This window comes from Balaenoptera ricei, chromosome 7, assembly GCF_028023285.1.
Source record: "Balaenoptera ricei isolate mBalRic1 chromosome 7, mBalRic1.hap2, whole genome shotgun sequence".
NCBI lineage: Eukaryota > Metazoa > Chordata > Mammalia > Artiodactyla > Balaenopteridae > Balaenoptera > Balaenoptera ricei.
In genome coordinates this window covers 69,783,668-69,804,301 of record NC_082645.1, presented here as the reverse complement: position 1 = coordinate 69,804,301, position 20,634 = coordinate 69,783,668, and the positions used below count along the sequence as shown (strand labels likewise).

At 36.3% G+C, this 20,634-nt stretch overlaps 1 protein-coding gene across 2 annotated transcripts in view; it reads right to left on the bottom strand.

The window, feature by feature from the left end:
* PPP1R1C (protein phosphatase 1 regulatory inhibitor subunit 1C) overlaps positions 1 to 20,634 on the bottom strand; it is a 130,393-nt gene that overhangs the window by 62,070 nt on the left and 47,689 nt on the right. The window lies entirely within an intron of this gene.

Below are 20,634 nucleotides of genomic sequence, written 5' to 3'. Positions count from 1 at the left end.
TAACTCTGCATTTTGTTCTCTGCATAATTTAAGAGGCTAGTGAATTTAAAGAATTATTAGTTTATGTTTTGGGGTACATAATGTATAAGGATGTAATTTTGTGATATAAATAACCATAAGGAGTTGGGACAGAGGTGTAAAAGAAGAGTGTTTGTATGTTATTGAAGTTAAACTAGTATAAATTCAAATTAAAGTGTTATAACCTTAGGGTTTTAAATGTAATCCCCATTGTAACTACAAAGAAAACAGCTATAGAATGTACACAAAAGGAAATGAGAAAGAAATGTAAACAATTCACTATAAAAAATTAACTAAACATGGGGCTTCCCTGGTGGTCCAGTGGTGAAGAATCCGCCTTCCAATGCAGGGCATACAGGTATATCCCGGATCGGGGAACTAAGATCCCACATACCATGGGGCAACTAAGCCTGCGCACCGCAATTACTGAGCACGCAAGCCACAGCTAGAGAGCCCGCATACCACAACTAGAGAGAAGCCTGCATGCCACAATGAAAGATCCCGTGTGTGACAACTAAGACATGACACAGCCAAAATTAAAATAAATAAATAAATATTTTTAAAAAGTAAGCATAAAGGAAGACAGGAATTCAGGAAATGGACAAAAAAGCTATAAGTCATATAGGAAACAAATAGCAAAATGACAGAAGGAAGTCTTATCAGTTACTTTAAATGTAAACAGATTAAAATCTTCAAAAGACCAAGATTAGCAAAATGGATAAGAACGTATGATCCAATATGTACTACCTACAAGAGACTCACTTTAGATCCAAATATACAAATAGGGTAAAAGTCAAAGGATAGAAAAAACAATTCTATGCAAATAGAAACCAAAAGAGAGCAGGGTGACTATACTAATAGACAAAATAGACTTCAAATCAAAAAAAGTTATGAAGCAAAGAAGACATTATATATTAAGAAAAGTTTCAATACAGAAAGAAGATACAAAAATTATAAACATTTCTATACCTAACAACAGACTATCAAAGTATCTGAGGCAAAACTCACAGAATTGAACAGAGAAATAAACTGTTCTGCAGTAATAGTTGGAGACTTCAATACCCCACTCTCAATAATGGGTAGAGCAACCAGAAAGAAGATAAGTAGGGAAACAGAAGACTTAAACAACTTAATAAATCAAATATATCTAATAGACATATATAAAAGATTCTACCAATTACAATCACATGCATAGTCTTCTCAAGTGTACATGGGAACTTTTTCCAGGAGAGACCATATGTAAGAACACAAATTAAGTCTGTTTTTTTTTTTTAACATTTTTATTGGAGTATAATTGCTTTACAATGGTGTGTTAGTTTCTGCTTTATAACAAAGTGAATCAGTTATACATATACATATATCCCCATATCTCCTCCCTCTTGCGTCTCCCTCCCTCCCACCATCCCTATCCAACCCTTCTAGCTGGTCACAAAGCACAGAGCTGATCTCCCTGTGCTAGGCAACTGCTTCCCACTAGCAATCTATTTTACATTTGATAGTGTATATATGTCCATTTATACACTACCACTGTCTCACTTTGTCCCAGCTTACCCTTTCCCCTCCCTGTGTCCTCAAGTCCATTCTCTAGTAGGTCTGTGTCTTTATTCCCGTCTTGCCCCTAGGTTCTTCACGACCATTTTTTTTTTTTTTTTTAGATTCCATATATATGTGTTAGCATACTGTATTTGTTTTTCTCTTTCTGACTTACTTCACTCTGTATGACAGACTCTAGGTCCATCCACCTCACTACAAATAACTCAATTTCGTTTCTTTTTATGGCTGAGTAATATTCCATTGTATATATGTGCCACATCTTCTTTATCCATTCATCTGTTGATGGACACTTAGGTTGCTTCCATGTCCTGGCTATTGTAAATAGGGCTGCAATGAACATTGTGATACATGACTCTTTTTGAATTATGGTTTTCTCAGGGTATATGCCCAGTAGTGGGATTGCTGGATCTTATGGTAGTTCTATTTTTAGTTTTTTAAGGAACCTCCATACTGTTCTCCATAGTGGCTGTATCAATTTACATTCCCACCAACAGTGTATGAGGGTTGCGTTTTCTCCACACCCTGTCCAGCGTTTATTGTTTGTAGATTTTTTGATGATGGCCATTCTGACTGGTGTGAGATGATATCGCATTGTAGTTTTGATTTGCATTTCTCTAACGATTAATGATGTTGAGCATCCTTTCATGTGTTTGTTGGCAATCTGTATATCTTTTTTGGAGAAATGTCTATTTAGGTCTTCTGCCCATTTTTGGATTGGGTTGTTTGTTTTTTTGATATTGCGCTACCTGAGCTGCTTGTAAATTTTGGAGATTAATCCTTTGTCAGTTGCTTCATTGGCAAATATTTTCTCCCATTCTGAGGGTTGTCTTTTCGTCTTGTTTATGGTTTCCTTTGCTGTGCAAAAGCTTTTTTCATTAGGTCCCATTTGTTTATTTTTGGTTTTATTTCCATTTCTCTAGGAGGTGGGTCAAAAAGGATCTTGCTGTGATTTATGTCATAGAGTGTTCTGCTTATGTTTTCTTCTAAGAGTTTGATAGTGTCTGGCCTTACATTTAAGTCTTTCATCCATTTTGAGTTTACTTTTGTGTATGGTGTTAGGGAGTGTTCTAATTTCTTTCTCTTACATGTAGCTGTCCAGTTTTCCCAGCACCACTTATTGAAGAGGCTGTCTTTTCTCCATTGTATATTCTTGCCTCCTTTATCAAAGATAAGGGGACCATATGTGCGTGGGTTTATCTCTGGGCCTTCTATCCTGTTCCATTGATCTATATTTCTGTTTTTGTGCCAGTACCATACTGTCTTGATTACTGTAGCTTTGTAGTATAATCTGAAGTCCGGGAGCCTGATTCCTCCAGATCCATGTTTCTTTCTCAGATTGCTTTGGCTATTCGGGGTCTTTTATGTTTCCATACAAATAATGAAATTTTTTGTTCTAGTTCTGTGAAAAATGCCAGTGGTAGTTTGATAGGGATTGCATTGAATCTGTAGATTGCTTTGGGTAGTAGAGTCATTTTCACAATGTTGATTCTTCCAATCCAAGAACATGGTATATCTCTCCATCTATTTGTATCATCTTTAATTTCTTTCATCAGTGTCTTATAATTTTCTGCATGCAGGTCTTTTGTCTCCTTAGGTAGGTTTATTCCTAGGTATTTTATTCTTTTTCTTGCAATGGTAAATGGGGGTGTTTTCTTAATTTTACTTTCAGATTTTTCATCATTAGTGTGTAGAAATGCAAGAGATTTCTGTGCATTAATTTTGTATCCTGCTACTTTACCAGATTCATTGATTAGATCTAGTAGTTTTCTGGCAGCATCTTTAGGATTCTCTATGTATAGTATCATGTCATCTGCAAACAGTGACAGCTTTACTTCTTCTTTTCTGATTTGGATTCCTTTTATTTCTTTTTCTTCTCTGATTACTGTGGCTAAAACTTCCAAAACTATGTTGAATGATAGTGGTGAGAGTGGGCCACCTTGTCTTGTTCCTGATCTTAGTGGAAGTGGTTTCAGTTTTTCACCATTGAGGACGATGTTGGCAGTGGGTTTGTCATATATGGCCTTTATTATGTTGAGGTACGTTCCCTCTATGCCTACTTTCTGGAGGGCTTTTATCATAAATGGGTGTTGAATTTTGTCGAAAGCTTTTCCTACATCTACTGAGATGATCATATGTTTTTTCTCCTTCAATTAGTTAATATGGTGTATCACATTGATTGATTTGCATATATTGAAGAATCCTTGCATTCCTGGGATAAACCCCACTTGATAATGGTGTATGATCCTTTTAATGTGCTGTTGGATTCTGTTTGCTAGTATTTTGTTGAGGATTTTTGCATCTATGTTCATCAGTGATATTGGTCTGTAGTTTTCTTTTTTTGTGACATCTTTGTCTGGTTTTGGTGTCAGGGTGATGGTGGCCTTGTAGAATGAGTTTGGGAATGTTCCTCCCTCTGCTATATTTTGGAAGAGATTGAGAAGGATAGGTGTTAGCTCTTCTCTAAATGTTTGATAGAATTCGCCTGTGAAGCCATCTGGTCCTTGGCTTCTGTTTGTCAGAAGATTTTTAATCACAGTTTCAATTTCAGTGCTTGTGATTTGTCTGTTCATATTTTCTATTTCTTCCTGGTTCAATCTTGGAAGGTTGTGCATTTCTAAGAATTTGTCCATTTCTTCCAGATTGTCCATTTTATTGGCATATAGTTGCTTGTAGTAATCTCTCATGATCCTTTGTATTTCTGCAGTGTCAGTTGTTACTGTTCCTTTTTCATTCCTAATTCTATTGACTTGAGTCTTCTCCCTTTTTTTCTTGATGAGTCTGGCTAATGGTTTATCAATTTTGTTTATCTTCTCAAAGAACCACCTTTTAGTTTTATTGATCTTTGATATTGTTTCCTTCATTTCTTTTTCATTTATTTCTGATCTGATCTTTATGATTTCTTTCCTTCTGCTAACTTTGGGGTTTTCTTTTCTTCTTTCTCTAATTGCTTTAGGTGTAAGCTTAGGTTGTTTATTTGAGATTTTTCTTGTTTCTTAAGGTAGGATTGCATTGCTATAAACTTCCCTCTTAGAACTGCTTTTGCTGCATCCCATAGGTCTTGGGTCGTCGTGTTTTCATTGTCATTTGTTTCTAGGTATTTTTTGATATCCTCTTTGATTTCTTCAGTGATCTCTTGGTTATTAACTAGTGTATTGTTTAGCCTCCATGTGTTTGTAATTTTTACAGATTTTTTCCTGTAATTGATATCTAGTCTCATAGCGTTGTGGTCAGAAGAGATACTTGATACGATTTCAATTTTCTTAAATTTACCAAGGCTTGATTTGTGACCCAAGATATGATCTATCCTGGAGAATCTTCCATGAGCACTTGAGAAGAAAGTATATTTTGTTGTTTTTGGATGGAATGTCCTATAATTTTCAATTAAGTCCATCTTGTTTAATGTATCATTCAAAGCTTGTGTTTCCTTATTTATTTCCATTTTGGATGATCTGTCCATTGGTGAAAGTGGGGTGTTAAAGTCCCTTACTATGATTGTGTTACTGTCGATTTCCCCTTTTATGGCTGTTAGTATTTGCCTTATGTATTGAGGTGCTCCTATGTTGGGTGCATAAATATTTACAATTGTTATATCTTCTTGGATTGATCCCTTGATCATTATGTAGTGTCCTTCTTTGTCTCTTGTAATAGTCTTTGTTTTAAAGTCTATTTTGTCTGATATGAGTATTGCTACTCCAGCTTTCTTTTGATTTCCATTTGCATAGAATATCTTTTTCCATCCCCTCACTTTCAGTCTGTCTGTGTCCCTAGGTCTGAAGTAGGTCTCTTGTAGACAGCATATATACGGGTCTTGTTTTTGTATCCATTCAGCCAGTCTATGTCTTTTGGTTGGAGCATTTAATCCATTTACATTTAAGGTAATTATCGATATGTATGTTCCTATTACCATTTTCTTAATTGTTTTGGGTTTGTTATTGTAGGTCTTTCCTTCCCTTGTGTTTCCTGCCTAGGGAAGTTCCTTTAGCATTTGTTGTAAAGCTGTTTTGGTGGTGCTGAATTCTCTTAGCTTTTGCTTGTCTGTAAAGGTTTTAATTTCTCCGTCTAATCTGAATCAGATCCTTGCTGGGTAGAGTAATCTTGGTTGTAGGTTTTCCCCTTTCATCACTTTAAATACGTCCTGCCACTCCCTTCTGGCCTGCAGAGTTTCTGCTGAAAGATCAGCTGTTAACCTTATGGGGATTCCCTTGTATGTTATTTGTTGTTTTTCCCTTGCTGCTTTTAATATTTTTTCTTTGTATTTAATTTTTGATAGTTTGATTAATATGTGTCTTGGTGTGTTTCTCCTTGGATTTATCCTGTATGGGACTCTCTTTGCTTCCTGACTTGGGTGGCTATTTCCTTTCCCATGTTAGGGAAGTTTTCAACTATAATCTCTTCAAATATTTTCTCAGTCCCTTTCTTTTTCTCTTCTTCTGGGACCCCTATAATTCGAATGTTGGTGCATTTAATATTGTCCCAGATGTCTCTGAGACTGTCCTCAATTCTTTTCATTCTTTTTTCTTTATTTGCTCTGCAATAGTTATGTCCACTATTTTATCTTCCGGGTCATTTATCCGTTCTTCTGCCTCAGTTATTCTGCTATTGATCCCTTCTAGAGAATTTTTTCATTTCATTTATTGTGTTGTTCATGATTGTTTGTTTGCTCTTTAGTTCTTCTGAGTCCTTGTTAAACGTTTCTTGTATTTTCTCCATTCTATTTCCAAGATTTTGGATAATTTTTACTATCATTATTCTGAATTCTTTTTCAGGTAGACTGCCTGTTTCCTCTTCATTTGTTAGCTCTGGTGGGTTTTTACCTTGCTCCTTCATCTGCTGTGTGTTTCTTTGTCTTCTCATTTTGCTTAACTTACAGTGTTTGGGGTTTCCTCTTCGCAGGCTGTAGGTTCATAGTTCCCATTGTTTTTGGTGTCTGCCCCCAGTGGTTAAGGTTGGTTCTTTGGGTTGTGTAGGCTTCCTGGTGGAGGGGACTAGTGCCTGTGTTCTCGTGGATGAGGCTGGATCTTGTCTTTCTGGTGGGCAGGTCCACGTCTGGTGGTGTGTTTTGGGGTGTCTGTGACTTTATTATGATTTTAGGCAGCCTCTGTGCTAATGGGTGGGGTTGTGTACCTGTTTTGTTAGTTGTTTAGCATAGGGTGTCCAGCACTGTAGCTTGCTGGTCGTTGAGTGGAGCTGGGTCTTGCCGTTGAGATGGAGATCTCAGGGAGAGTTTCGCCGTTTGATATTACGTGGAGCTGGGAGGTCTGTGGTGGACCATTGTCCTGGACTTGGCTCTCCGACCTCAGAGGCACAGCCCTGATGCCTGGCTGGAGCACCAAGAGCCTGTCATCCACACGGCAGCTATGAGGCATCTCCAGAGAATCCACAAATGCACAAGGTAGCAGGAAGAGCATTCAGGACCTTGACACATGAGAATAGGGTGTCATTAGCAGACCAGTTCGGCCACATCTTGCCATGGTTAACACTGCACTGTGGAAATCAGCATGGGCCCTTGAACACCAGTGGGGATAGTGAGACAACTGAATGAGGAGATGCAGTGCTGAGCTTGAGACCATCCAGAGGCATAGGCAGAACACTGGGTACCTCCAAACTCCAGAACTCCACACTCCAGAGGCTGTCCTTTAGACACGCTGCCTGCAAATTAAGTCTTAATAGATTTTAAAAGGTATCCTAAAGTGACTTCTCCAACCACAATGAGATGAAGTTAGAAATGAGTACAGATAAAACTGGGAAATTCACAAATTTGTGGACATTAAACAACACACTCTTAAACAACCAATGAATCAAAGAAGAAGTCATAAACACAACTTACCAAAACTTAAGGGACACAGTGATAGCAGTGCTAAGAGAAAAAGAGCTGTAACTGCTCACATTAAAAGTCAAGAAAGATTTCAAATCAGCAACCTAACTTTACAACTTACAGAACTAGAAGGAAAAGAACAATAAATCCAAATCTGAAAACCTGAGAACCAGGGAGGCTGATGGTCTAAGTTGTGGTTCAAGTCCATTGGGCCTTTGGACTTGAGCCAGAACTTACACCATTGCACCCCCTATTTCTCAGGCCATCAGATTTGGACTGAAGCTATACCATTGGCTTTCTGGGACTCTAGCTTGCAGATGACAGATTATGGGACTTCTCAGCCTCTGTACTCATATAAACCAACCCCTCATAGTAAATCTCTTTTTATATATTTTATTGTTTCTGTTTCTCTGGAGAACCCTGACTAATATAATCTTCAAAAAAAGAAAGTCTGAGAAACTGTCATAGCCAAGAAGAGCCTAAGGAGACATGAGAACTAAATGTAATGGTGTATCCTGGATGAGAACCTAAAACCGAGAAAGGGCATTGGGTTAAAAATGAAGGAAATCTAAATAAACTATGAACTTCAGTTAATAATAATATATCAATATTGGGTCATTAATTGTAATAATGTTGCACTTTAATGACTAATGTAAGGTGTTAATACAATAATAGGGGACCTCTGTTCAATTTTTCTGTAAATCTAAAACTCATCTTAAAAAACTGTCTATCAATAAAAAAAACTTAAACAAAAGGATAAAAAGTAAAAGTACTAAACACAAACAAAAATTACCCCCTGAAAATATTTTTGTTATTACTGTCAGGATTCTGTATGTGATTTGAAGAACACCAGATAGTCATTATTAGAAAGTAAGTAATGTAACTATAAAAAGAAGTTCATGAAAAAAATATAATTTAAGATATTTTATATGGGGCTAATTAAAGATACAGAGAAAAAAGGTATGGTTAAGGAAATGAAGAGAATATTTTAAACTTCAGTTAAAGTTGTTAAAAGCTGATGCAAGCTAGGATATGTTAGTGGAGATAAAGAGGAGTGAAATGATTTTCAAACAAGACCAATGATAATAACAGCTCTTTACTTTGGTTTATTTATTGATTAGATATGGAGAGAGAAGGACCAAAATATATTTTAAAAATACTGATAGTACCTTTTTGATTATACATATCCCCCAGTTTGCTGCTTTTGTGTGTTTGTTCTTCATATCCAGAATTCTCCTTCCCTCAAACCAAATACTGCCATCCCTCAAAGTTCTCTTCAGATGGTATCTCTTCTGGGAAATCTTTCCCAATTCATGCCTCCCTTATTCCCAACTGGAAGTCATCTCCTTCACCCAGTACTCACAGCACTTCCTCTATACCTGTATCATTGTATTCATCATTATATACCTTACACTATGGTCATTAGTGTTTTATCTCCTCCAATAACCTATAAAGGAATGGAGATTAGTCTCCACGCTTGATTCTTCCACAGCTCTTAGCACAGTAGCATGGCTGACACATAACAGCTTGTCAAATAAATATACCTAGTGCCTACATTTTATAAAACAGACCCTCTGTTTGCTGCTTGTCTACAAAATAAAATACAAAATAAAATTGTAGCACAATTACTTACTCATACTAGGTGCTAAATAAATAGTTTTAACAAATAAGTATTTGGTTTGAAAACTTGTTAAGGTAGAGGCCATACCTTCTATTTCTTTAAATCAATTTATTAGGTCATTACTAAGACAATGGTACAGACACTCAAATTCTTATAAATATCACCTAAGTTGTTGACCTAGAGATTGTCATACTGAGTGAAGTAAGTCAGACATAGAAAGATAAATATATATCACTTGTATGTGGAATCTAAAAAAATGGTACAAATGAACTTATTTACAAAACAGAAAGAGAGTCACAGGTGTAGAAAACAAACCTATGGTTTCCAAGGGGGAAGTGGGGGAGAGATAAATTGGGAGATTAGGATTGACATATACATAGTATTATATATAAAATAGATAACTAAGAGGAACCTACTGTATAGCACAGGGAACTCTACTCAATACTCTGTAATAACCTATATGGGAAAAGAATCTAAAGAAGAGTGGATATATGTATATGTATAACTGATTCACTTTGCTGTGCAGCAGAAACTAACACAACATTGTAAATCAACTACACTCTAATAAAAATTAATGTAAAAAAAAATGGGATCATATATACTAAAAACCAAACAAACAAAAAACCAAAAGGGAATCTTGGAGGAAAAACAAGGATATATGTCTTTGTTCTGTTGGTTTTTAGAGGTTGAGAAGACAACAGATATATATCTAGGTCAAGGATAATATATATCATAAGAGAAAATTTTTTTAGGTGATAGATAAAGTCAAATTTAATATGTTCTTTTATAGATGTCAGCCTCAGACAATAACTAAAACTATGGAAATGCATAATTTACTCAGGATATTGGCTGCAGAAGAGCACTGACCCATATATAGAATGCTTTGGTAAAAAGAGATAAAATTTCTTAGAGTAAAACCAAAAGATACAGACTTTTGATGAATTTAGATAATAGAGGGTGTGAAGGGAAAAGTCAGTTTAAAGAGTCCTTCCAATAAAAAGAGTGTTATAAGTTTATGCTTTGAAGACTTCTGGGCTCAAAAGCAATAACAATGACAGATTAAATATAAAAAGAGATAACTAAAATGATGCAGTCACAGTTCAGAATTAGTCAAACATCTCTATGGACTCTAAATATAAGAATAGAAAAATGCAACAAGCAGGTAAGAAACCATGGGCCTGAAAGACTTTTTTTTTTTTTTTAATTTTTTTTTTGGCTGAGTTGGGCCTTCGTTGCTGCACACGGGCTTTCTTTAGTTTTGGCGAGTGGGGGCTACTCTTTGTTGCAGTGTGTGGGCTTCTCATTGCACGGGCTTCTCTTGTTGCGGAGCACGGGCTCTAGGCACGCTTTCTTCAGTAGTTGTGGCATGCAGGCTCAGTAGTTGTGGCACACGGGCTTAGTTGCTCCACGGCATGTGGGATCTTCCCGGACCAGGGATCGAACCTGTTTCCCCTGCATTGGCAGGCAGATTCTTATCCACTACACCACCAGGGAAGCCCTGAAAAACTTTTTAGATCTAGGAGGAGGCAGAGACAGCTCAGAGTTCTTTACCCTTGAGAAAAGAGATTGACTTCATGTGAAGGAAGGGACAAAAGCTAGGCTTGTTGATTGGAACCAGAAGCAGGGCTCTCTCACCTATGCTGAGAAAAAACACTGATCTGTGTATCCAGGGAAACAAGAAAGCAGACAATTTGGGACAAGCCACTGTGGGCTCAGTGACTTTATCTGCTCTGTTTCTAATTTCACCATGGAACAAGAGTCTTAAGGTCCAAATTAAGACCTAATTCCAGATTAAAAATTTGTAGTGTTCAGTGGGGAAAGACTCAAGAACATTAACAAGGAAAGGTGAACACAGAGAGGGGGAAATTTTCACTCATGATGAATTGAAAATTAAAATCTCAAAACACAAGAAGAAAAGACACATTTAAGAATGACTGCCAAAAAAGCAACTGGAAGATGAATTCCCTCCAGATGAAATGAAAACTTCAGAGCAATTTGAAAACGTCTTTAAAATGAATATATTTGGTACCCACAAAGAGAGAAAGAATATCTATTTCTTAAACATCAAAAAATGTTGAAACAAGATTAGGCTAAATTGAAACAAGAACAGATGGATATAAAAAGAAACAGTTAGAAATATAAGTTTAATCATGGAAATTATAAACTCAATAAAGGTGAAAATCTCTAGACTGCTAAATATAACTTAAAAACCTTGGGCATTATATATAAAACAAACATAAGGAGTCTCTAAAAGGCAGAGAGAAGAAAACAGACCAACCAGGGACTTCGAACCTAAGGAACAACATAGCAGCAATTCCCTAGGTCTCCTTTTGACTCATATCCTGGGTTAGATGCTGGAGAAACTGGCAGTCCAGAAACGCTAATAGTAACAGACAAAAACAAACAAAGAAAATGCTCAAGAAAGCATACTTTCTAACCAAAGGACCAGGAAAGGGACACCTACTTTCTAAAATACTGAAAACTTTTAGGCATTAACTGCTCTTCTTCCTTCCTGTTTGAGAAAGCCAAATGAGAAGGTGGCACTTTCACAACCATCTAGTTGTAATGAGGCAGCCTGAGAGAAATGACACCTTATTTCTCCTTCTGAGTTTTCTACATTACGTTTGACAATTGATAGAATAATTTTAACATTACCTGATATGGTTCTCAGTGTATGTAGAGAAAATACTTAAGAAAATATTTTAAATGAGAGAAAGTAGAGACTTAAAGAGAAATAGTTTGTATTCTTCATTAAAACTGAAGAGACTGTGATAAATTATTTACATACAGTAGAGCAATCACTAAAAAATCTGTACAAAGGTGTACAGTCAGAAATCACTGTAGATAAATCAAAATGGAATTATAAAAAATGTTCAAGTAAACTAGAGGGAGATATAAAAAAAAAAATCCAAAAACAGAGAAAACAGAAAACAAAAACCAAGCCCTAACTTAATGAATAACTACGTTAAATTTAAATTTGACCTAAATATACTAATTAAAAGATAAAGATTGGCACAGTGGATAAAAAATCGAAATGACCTAATTATATACAAGGGCAATATGTGGAGTGAAAAATGATCAATTTCAAAAGGTCACGCACTGTATGATTCAATTTATATAACATTCTTGAATGACAGTTGTAGAGATGGAGAACAGATTAGTGGTTGCTAGGGATTGGGGATCATGGGAGAGAAAGGGGTGAGTATCACCATAAAGCTCTAGCAAGAGGGAGATCTTTATGGTCATGGAATAAATCTGTTTCTCAGCTGCAGTGGTAGGAATCTACACATGAAAAGTGGCATAGAACTATAAACACAGATTGTAACAATGTCAATTTCATGATTTTATTATTGTACTACAGTTACATAAGATGGGGGAAACTGAGTAAAGGGAAGCTTGCTTTGTATGATTCCAAAATAACTTCTATTTCTTCCCTATTCTGAAGGTTTGGAAAGTATCCAAAGAAAAAGGAAACATGTTACATTTTATTTAGGATTCAAACATACGACTTTTCCAGTTCACTCATTTGGGAGCTGTTCTAATTAGCTGACAGGAATTTAGTCTATTTTAGTCACCTGTCAACAAATTATAATCATACGTGTTTGTTTTATAATAATGTAATCATTTTATTTTACTGAAAATATTAGAACTCATTAAGAAAAACTTCATGTTTTGTGATTTCAGTTAGACCAAACAAATACTAATCCCAAAATGCAGTGACTCATTTCTTTTTTTTATTTGTACATATTTTTTTAAATTGAAGTATAGTTGATTTACAATGTTATGCCAGTCTCTGCTGTATAGCAAGGTGACTCAGTTATACACATATATACATTCTTTTTTTTTTTTATATTCTTTTCCATTATGGTTTATCCCAGGAGATTGGATATAGTTTCCTGTGATATACAGTAGGGCCTTGTTGTTTATCCATTCTAAATGTAATAGTTTGCATCTACCAACCCCAAACTCCCAGTCCATCCCTCTCTTTCTCCCTCTCCTCCTTGGCAACCACAAGTCTGATCTCTATGTGCAGTGACTAATTTCTTTTCCTCAATTTACAGAATGGCAGGTTGAAACAGCAAAGTAACATCTTGCTTTGTTGCTGCAGTGATATCACATTTGTCACTGTGAGGGGACTGTCAAAGGAGAAGGTAGTGCGGCCAATCATAAACCAGTTCGGCGGAATGCACTAGAATTGAATTCAGTAGGATTGAATTTCACAAAACTACCATCATAGTGTGTAATGACAAGTCACACAAAAGAAACCAGCTAGATTATTTCATTTATCAAGGCATTCCTTTGGCATTGTCTAAATGTTACTACTAGCTGATAGGGTGAGTGCCAAGTATGCCTGATCTAACAAGAGGAAGGAAAGAGATTTCCCAATATTTTTTTCGTTCTATGACGGAGACTATAGGTTTGTTTTAGGTGATACTTGTTTTTTCTGACCACTTCAGCATGGATCCAAGACTCTGGTCACCTAAAACATATGCAAAATGTTATTATAAATATCCTGTTTAATTGCTTTTGTGGTCAGTGGCACTCATTTGAACCTACTTGTCCATGCCATCATTTAACTGCAGTGTGATCAACTCAGTTTGCATAACTTTTCTTCCTTGCAGTAGTTGTCATAAAAACCATGATTTAATCACGACCATAGGAAAGTTTAGGAATGAACACTGGAATGGCCTCTTTTAAATGCCTCTTTGCCATCCATATTAAGGTTTCTATTGGATTGTCTCTTTATAGAAATACTTGAGATGGTCACCCACTTCCTTCATGCTATAATAGTACATATCAAAGCCTACTTAAGGAAATAATAAGAAAACCAAGTGAAATAAATTCTAAAATCTAAGAAAATTTTGTATATGGAACACCTATATTCTAGTTGACCAACATGCTAAGACACCACCAGGCTCTTGGCTGTGTAGGCTCACTTCATATGATAAACTGACTTGTACCACAATTAACAAAAAACAGAGTGAAAATTGATTCAAGGCTCTTTAATTTCCTGCCAATTAAGCTTTTTATTGTGTGTGGAATTAAGCATTCAATACATTAACTTAAAGCACTTTCCGTAATTTTTATGTTTTTATTAATAACTGAAAAAATTATTGCATCCATCCCGTATTAAGCAATCTAAGACAGTGCCTCTGCAGACAGATCCTTCTCAAGGCAGTGATTGCAAAAGCAGAGGACACTGACACCTTTACACTTAAACTGTAATTATTCAAAACCATCCCTTAAGACAAATCTTGGAAAAATGATCAGACTAATTTCCTGAATTACTTGAATTAAAAAGAAAAAAAAAGGTAAAATTTTTATATTGCTAAAATGTTTATTTCATTTAATACCTTTTCTACCAGATTTAGCATTAAAAAATCATCAGTCTACTACTGATGCTTTGCAATCTTTTAAAAAATGTAAGAAAAATATATATTGTGAATTACTGTATTATCACATTTTTAAACAGTTTTATAAAATATCAACCATCCATCTCCACTAAACCTAAAACATCTCATATCCACCTTTATATCCAAAATCAAATGGTTTAAGTATATTCCAAGAGTGGGAATAAATATGGAGAGATCATTATTTAGTTAGCTAGTCAAATTTTTGAATAAAAAATATTTCCAAAGCGTTTTCTAAGGCAGTGAGACTCATCTGGTATAGCTGTAAGAATTCCACATGCTTTCATACCAAAGCTTGAACTGGAAAATAGAGGCCATGTAAGTTTATGAAGCATGATGAGAAAATGACAATGTATTGACTGGTTTTTATTTTTTTAAATGTCCGTCAATGGAAATATTGCAACTGTTGGGTTGTGATATTTAGTTATCAAGAAAGACCAGGACTAACCCTTACGAATATTACCACTTTCCCATATGCACTGAAAAAGTTCCTCATTAAACCACAATATTCCAGTTGCCATCGTTACTATTACTAGAGGTTGATTCTTCACCTCTTCACTTCCCTTAATCTACAAACAAGAAAGTAAACACTACAATATCACAGCCTTTACACACTAGGCAGCATCTAAATTATTCTTTCTTCCTTCAGGAGATGCTACTAACACATTCTGCACAGAAAATATCAATAACATTGCAGAATAAGTCTCAATCATGTACAGATTCTTCCTCCATTTATTTTTCTATCCAGTTGAGCTAGCGCTTGAAACAAATGCTGCATCTGTCCCCATCAATTTCCTCAGTAAAATTCAAAGTATTCAGGTGAAGATAACTTTATTTTCGCATCTAACCTTTGTGTTTTCCTGGATTATGAAAGGCTTAGCTACAGTTTTGGTTTTGTTTAAAAGCAAAATGTACTCCCTTCTCTATGGGAAGCTTCTCTGAGACATTCAGAGAGAATGTTTTTGATTCCCTTTTTTTTAAAGTTAGTCAGGAGAACATGTTTGACTATTGTAATACAGGTTGGTTGAAATTGCAGTCAAATGTGTCCTAGGACCCATACTCTAGGAAAGGTAGGTAAAGCATACCCAAATTGATAAAGTGGAAAAAAAGTCTTCAACATTAAAATGTTTCTCTTTTAAATTTTCTCTCAGCTTTGCAGTTGATTTACACTCCACTTTATTGAAAAAATACAAGTACTGGTTTATGGATGAGAGGTGGCCAGATATTACTAAGTGAAGCAATACTAGTATTTATTGTGGCAAGGGTCTAGAAGAATAAAATAATTTAAATTGACTATGGGATCAATGAATGCCAAAGTATGATACATCAGAGAACCAGGTAAGGGTGGCATTGGAGCAAGTAGTCCCACAATGCTGTTAAGAGTTAACACATGTACAAGCAGAGACTTGTAGAGTCAATAGTGGGTGGTAGAGGCAGCAATTTTGTATCCAGAAGACCAAACTGAAACAATGGTCAGCAGATAGAGTGGGATTCTGAGAGGCAGTTCAGTCCTAAAGACCAGAATTAGAATTTCAAGAATTTGACAAGCCCGCAGGGTCATATGACTAGGTGATGAAGATCAACTTTCATGAAACCAAACATTAAGACCAAGCACACAGCCACTGAGAGCCTGGGCCATGAGAAAATGGATACTAAAAGACTGACTGGGTAGAAATTACATGGGCTAGTTACAGAGCTAGGAAAGGAAACAAGGCGGGGGTTAGGAGGGGGAACTGCCTTAATATTAAATGTGAGGTTTTGTTTGGGGTAGTATGAACCAGTTCATGGCAGACCAATGATTTCACTTACCAAAATTAGAAAAGCAAGGCATCAAGACCTGCAGAAGCAAAGAAAACTATAGAGATCAGAGACATTTCAGAGTGAGAAGCTGACAAGTCATATTTGGTCCCTGGCAGAGTGCAACTGCAGGAGAACAGAAAAGCCAGAGGAGATTTTGGCAACTATGTGGGACTAACAAAATTGAAGACTTGAGGGGCTTCAAACGTACAATCTGTCTTCCCCTTAAAACATTTGAGATATTTTGAAGCTGTACAGGGTAGGTGAATAAGTAATTCAAAAAACTCTTAAACACAGAACATAAATTCCAACAAGACAAAGACCTGCAGGCTCTTAATTGAAAGGACAAGAACCAACGCAAAACATACGTAAACTGAGCCATACCAAAACTAAAATCTGGCCTCACCTTAGCTTAGTTTATGTTTAGATTGGATTAAGTGATCAGTCCCCTACTCTATCTGCCTAGAAGAAGAAAGGTGAATCCTTTAAACATTAAAAAAAATTTTTTTAAACATCTTGGAGCCTCTAAAATACAAATGTCCAGCATTCAATAAAAATTACTAGATAAAAAAGAGAATAATAACTAAGAGAAAATGAGAATATAGAAGACAGGTGATTCAGCTATTGAAGTTCACAATCTAAGACTATGATTAATACATTCAATGAAAATAGAAGGGAGCAAAATAGATTTAAAGATAAATAATTTTAACACAGATATAGAATCCATGAAAAGAAACAACTTCATGAATGTCAGCACTACTCTGTGGGGAAAAAAATTAATTCTGTTCCACAGAGGAGATCTCAATTTAAGAGTCCAAAGGATTGTTTTAAGGGCATTTTGGATCTAGCAGAAGATACAAATAAGTTAATGAACCAGGAGACAGGTCAGTAGAATTATCCAAACTGAAGTACACAGAGAAAAACAAATGAGGGACTTCCCTGGTAGCACAGTAGTTAAGAATCCGCCTGCCAATACAGGGAATTCGAGGCCCAGTCCGGGAAGATCCCACATGCTGCGGAGCAACTAAGCCCGTGCGCCACAACTACTGAGCCTGTGCTGTAGAGCCAGTGCACCGCAACTCCTGAGCCCGTGTGCCACAACTACTGAAGTCCACACACATAGAGCCCGTGCTCCGCAGCAAGAGAAGCCACAGCAGTGAGAAGCCCGCACACTGCAACGAAGAGTAGTCCCCCGCTCACCGCAACTAGAGAAAGCCCACGCGCAGCAACGAAGACCCAACGTAGCCAAAAATAAATAGATAAATAAGCCAAAAATAAATAGATAAATAAATTTATTTTTAAAAAAAAGAATGGAAAAAACAGAACAGAGAATAACCAACATTTGAGACACAGTAAAAAATGTGTAAAATAAGAGTAATTGGAGTCCGAAAAGTAGAAGAGGGAGAGAATGGGAGAGATAATGGTCAAGAATTAAAAAACAAAGAAAAAACACCAGATGACACTGATATAAGAAGCTTAACAAACCCCAAACAGAAACAGGAAAAGCAAAAGGAGAAAAAGGAAAATTGTGTATAGCCATATGATAGCAATACTTTTGACGGCCAAAGATAAAAGAGAAAATCTTAAAAGCAGCCAAGTAAAAAAAAAAGTCTTCAGAAAGCAATAAGGTGGACCAAAACAACAAAACAATAGAATTAGATGGTAACATTTAAAAGTACGTCAACCCAGAATTTAACATGCAGTGAAATTATCCTTCCACAGTGAAGCTGAGATATCAAATCATGCCTGCTCTAAGACACAGGTTTGGTTTTCTTAAAAAATATATTTCTTTCTTTGGGTCAAAACTGAAGTAGTAAAGCTCCTTGGGTAATTTCTAATTTTAAGGTATTGAAAATTAAAAATTTTTCTAATTTCCCTTTGAGTGTAATTATGGCGATATGGGTCCTGAAATATTTCTAATAAGAAAAGTTTGTCGTATCTTTATTTTCATAACACCATTAAGAATGCTCAGCATATCTTTCAGTTATATGTTCCACTCTGTTTAAAAAATGGATTTATCAGGGCTTCCCTGGTGGCGCAGTGGTTGAGAATCTGCCTGCCAATGCAGGGGACACGGGTTCGAGCCCTGGTCTGGTAAGATCCCACATCCCGCAGAGCAACTAGGCCCCTGAGCCACAACTACTGAGCCTGCGCGTCTGGAGCCTGTGCTCCGCAACAAGAGAGGCCGCGACAGTGAGAGGCCCGCGCACCGCGATGAAGAGTGGCCCCCGCTCTCCGCAACTAGAGAAAGCCCTCGCACAGAAACGAAGACCCAGCACAGCCAAAAATATATAAATAAATAAATAAAATTTTTTTAAAAAAATGGACTTATCTACTTCGGCAGAAAACTGAGATACTATCCTAAGTATAATTATATATTCACTCAGCAGTCTTTTAAATTTTTTCTAGTACTACTCTGTGGGAAAAAAATTAATTCTGTTCCACAGAGGAGTAGCAACATAGAAAAGCAATTTAGTCCTCTTTCTGAGGTGCTCTAGAGATTTAATCACGACATTGGTGCCATCTTTGACAGTCTCAGAAGGAATTTGCCATCAGATCTCTGAAAACAGCAGCAAAATCTAAATTATCACATTTTGGCTGATTTTCTATGTTTGTATCTACTATGTTTGAATACATTTTTTTCAGAGGCCCTTGGATTACAACTATTGACGAGATAATCAACAGTTGAGCCATACAGGGAGGGGCAGAGTCAAGGACAAAATTTCCATAAAGGCTTTAGGTTTACTAGTTCAAGAATGATCACTGACCCACAAGCCTTCAGAACTGAATGAGAATGAATCAAATACAAATGAAAGAAATTGCTGTGCACAGCTCAGCTCTTCATTTTGCATGTAAATTTGTCATTTCCTTGTGGTTTTAGCATTCTAACATAGAATCAGTCAGTTTAAAGTGCCAGAGAACTCTATCAGGTATTTCTTACGATAGGTGACTAGAATATGCCCTGTTTCTTTCTAGTAGGGCTTTGTAAAATCTCCTAAGACAGCTATGGTAAAGCCTCTGTTTTTGACTTATTATCAAACTCTTCACTTTCCAAAATGAGCTCTATTCATGAGCCTTCTTGCTGAAAACCTGCTGGGCTCTGTTGGAGGCCTATCATTTGGGGCTGTGAGTTGAGCCACCAGGCAGTGGTTTCAGCTGTGTTTTTCTTTCAGCTGTTAGATTTAGTGAAAACTGGGGCCCAAATTGAAACCACCAGAGCAATGAATTTATATGCACTGGAAAGGGGGATGTGGGGAAAAGAAGCAAACAGTAGGGATAGTTTCACCCTCTTATGCCAAGATTCACACAGCTGTGTTTTTCTTTTTATATTATTTATAGCTTTCCACTTTTAATTGACGAAAGTAGGGATATAACCTCATTACCAAATAGATTTTTCTCTCTCAGAGCCCCCCACAAAAATGATTCATTTTAGTGGCAGCCAATAAGAACCAGGTACAAAGTATTCTATGTGGAAATAGTGAAGGAGATGACAAGGAAAACACAAGATGGATTATGTTGGTTTACTAAGAAAGAACTCTCAACCAGTAATTGTCTTATGATAGAGGTTAGAAATATTCCAAACTACCTTTATACTTGTATTTCATGATTTCTGCTGCTACTTCCAAACACAGTAAAAGAAGAACAGAAAGTCAGATCATTTAAAACCTCAAAAGTCTGTTTTTCATTAGTATTCTCGATTTTTATGAACTTGGTTTCTCTTATACAACATTTTTTATCCTACCACAGAACCAGCTTATGTGAAGGCCAAAGAACTGTTGCATCATCTTATCAGTTGTAATTTTCAATCTTTGGTAAAGTTTTTCTTCTTTTTTGGCGTTTGGATTTCCCACATTTGCTCCAGGAAAATAAATTGATTCACTTAATGCATGGGTTTTTTGGGGGGATGACATCTGTTTAAACAGCCACACTCATTCCAGTAATTCTAATTTTTAAAAAATCCATCTCCTTTTCATAGAATTACCTGGAAAACAGATTATAAATCATACTTTTTACATCAATTTTATAGATCTTTGAAAAAATAATTATCAGATGTTTCAGGTCATGTGGACTACCAATTAAGTAATTATTTAACAAGCACTTATTATCTTCTTAGCAGTGTGCTGTCATTTTGACCTAATAAACCTTTCCTTTTTTTTTTTTTAAGAAATTCACGTTCTTTTTTATTTATTTATTTATTTACTTATGACTGTGTTGAGTCTTCGTTTCTGTGCGAGGGCTTTCTCTAGCTGCGGCAAGTGGGGACCACTCTTCATCGCCGTGCGCGGGCCTCTCACTATCATGGCCTCTCTTATTGTGGAGCACAGGCTCCAGACGCGCAGGCTCAGCAATTGTGGCTCACGGGCCCAGCTGCTCCGCGGCATGTGGGATCCTCCCAGACCAGGGCTCGAACCCATGTC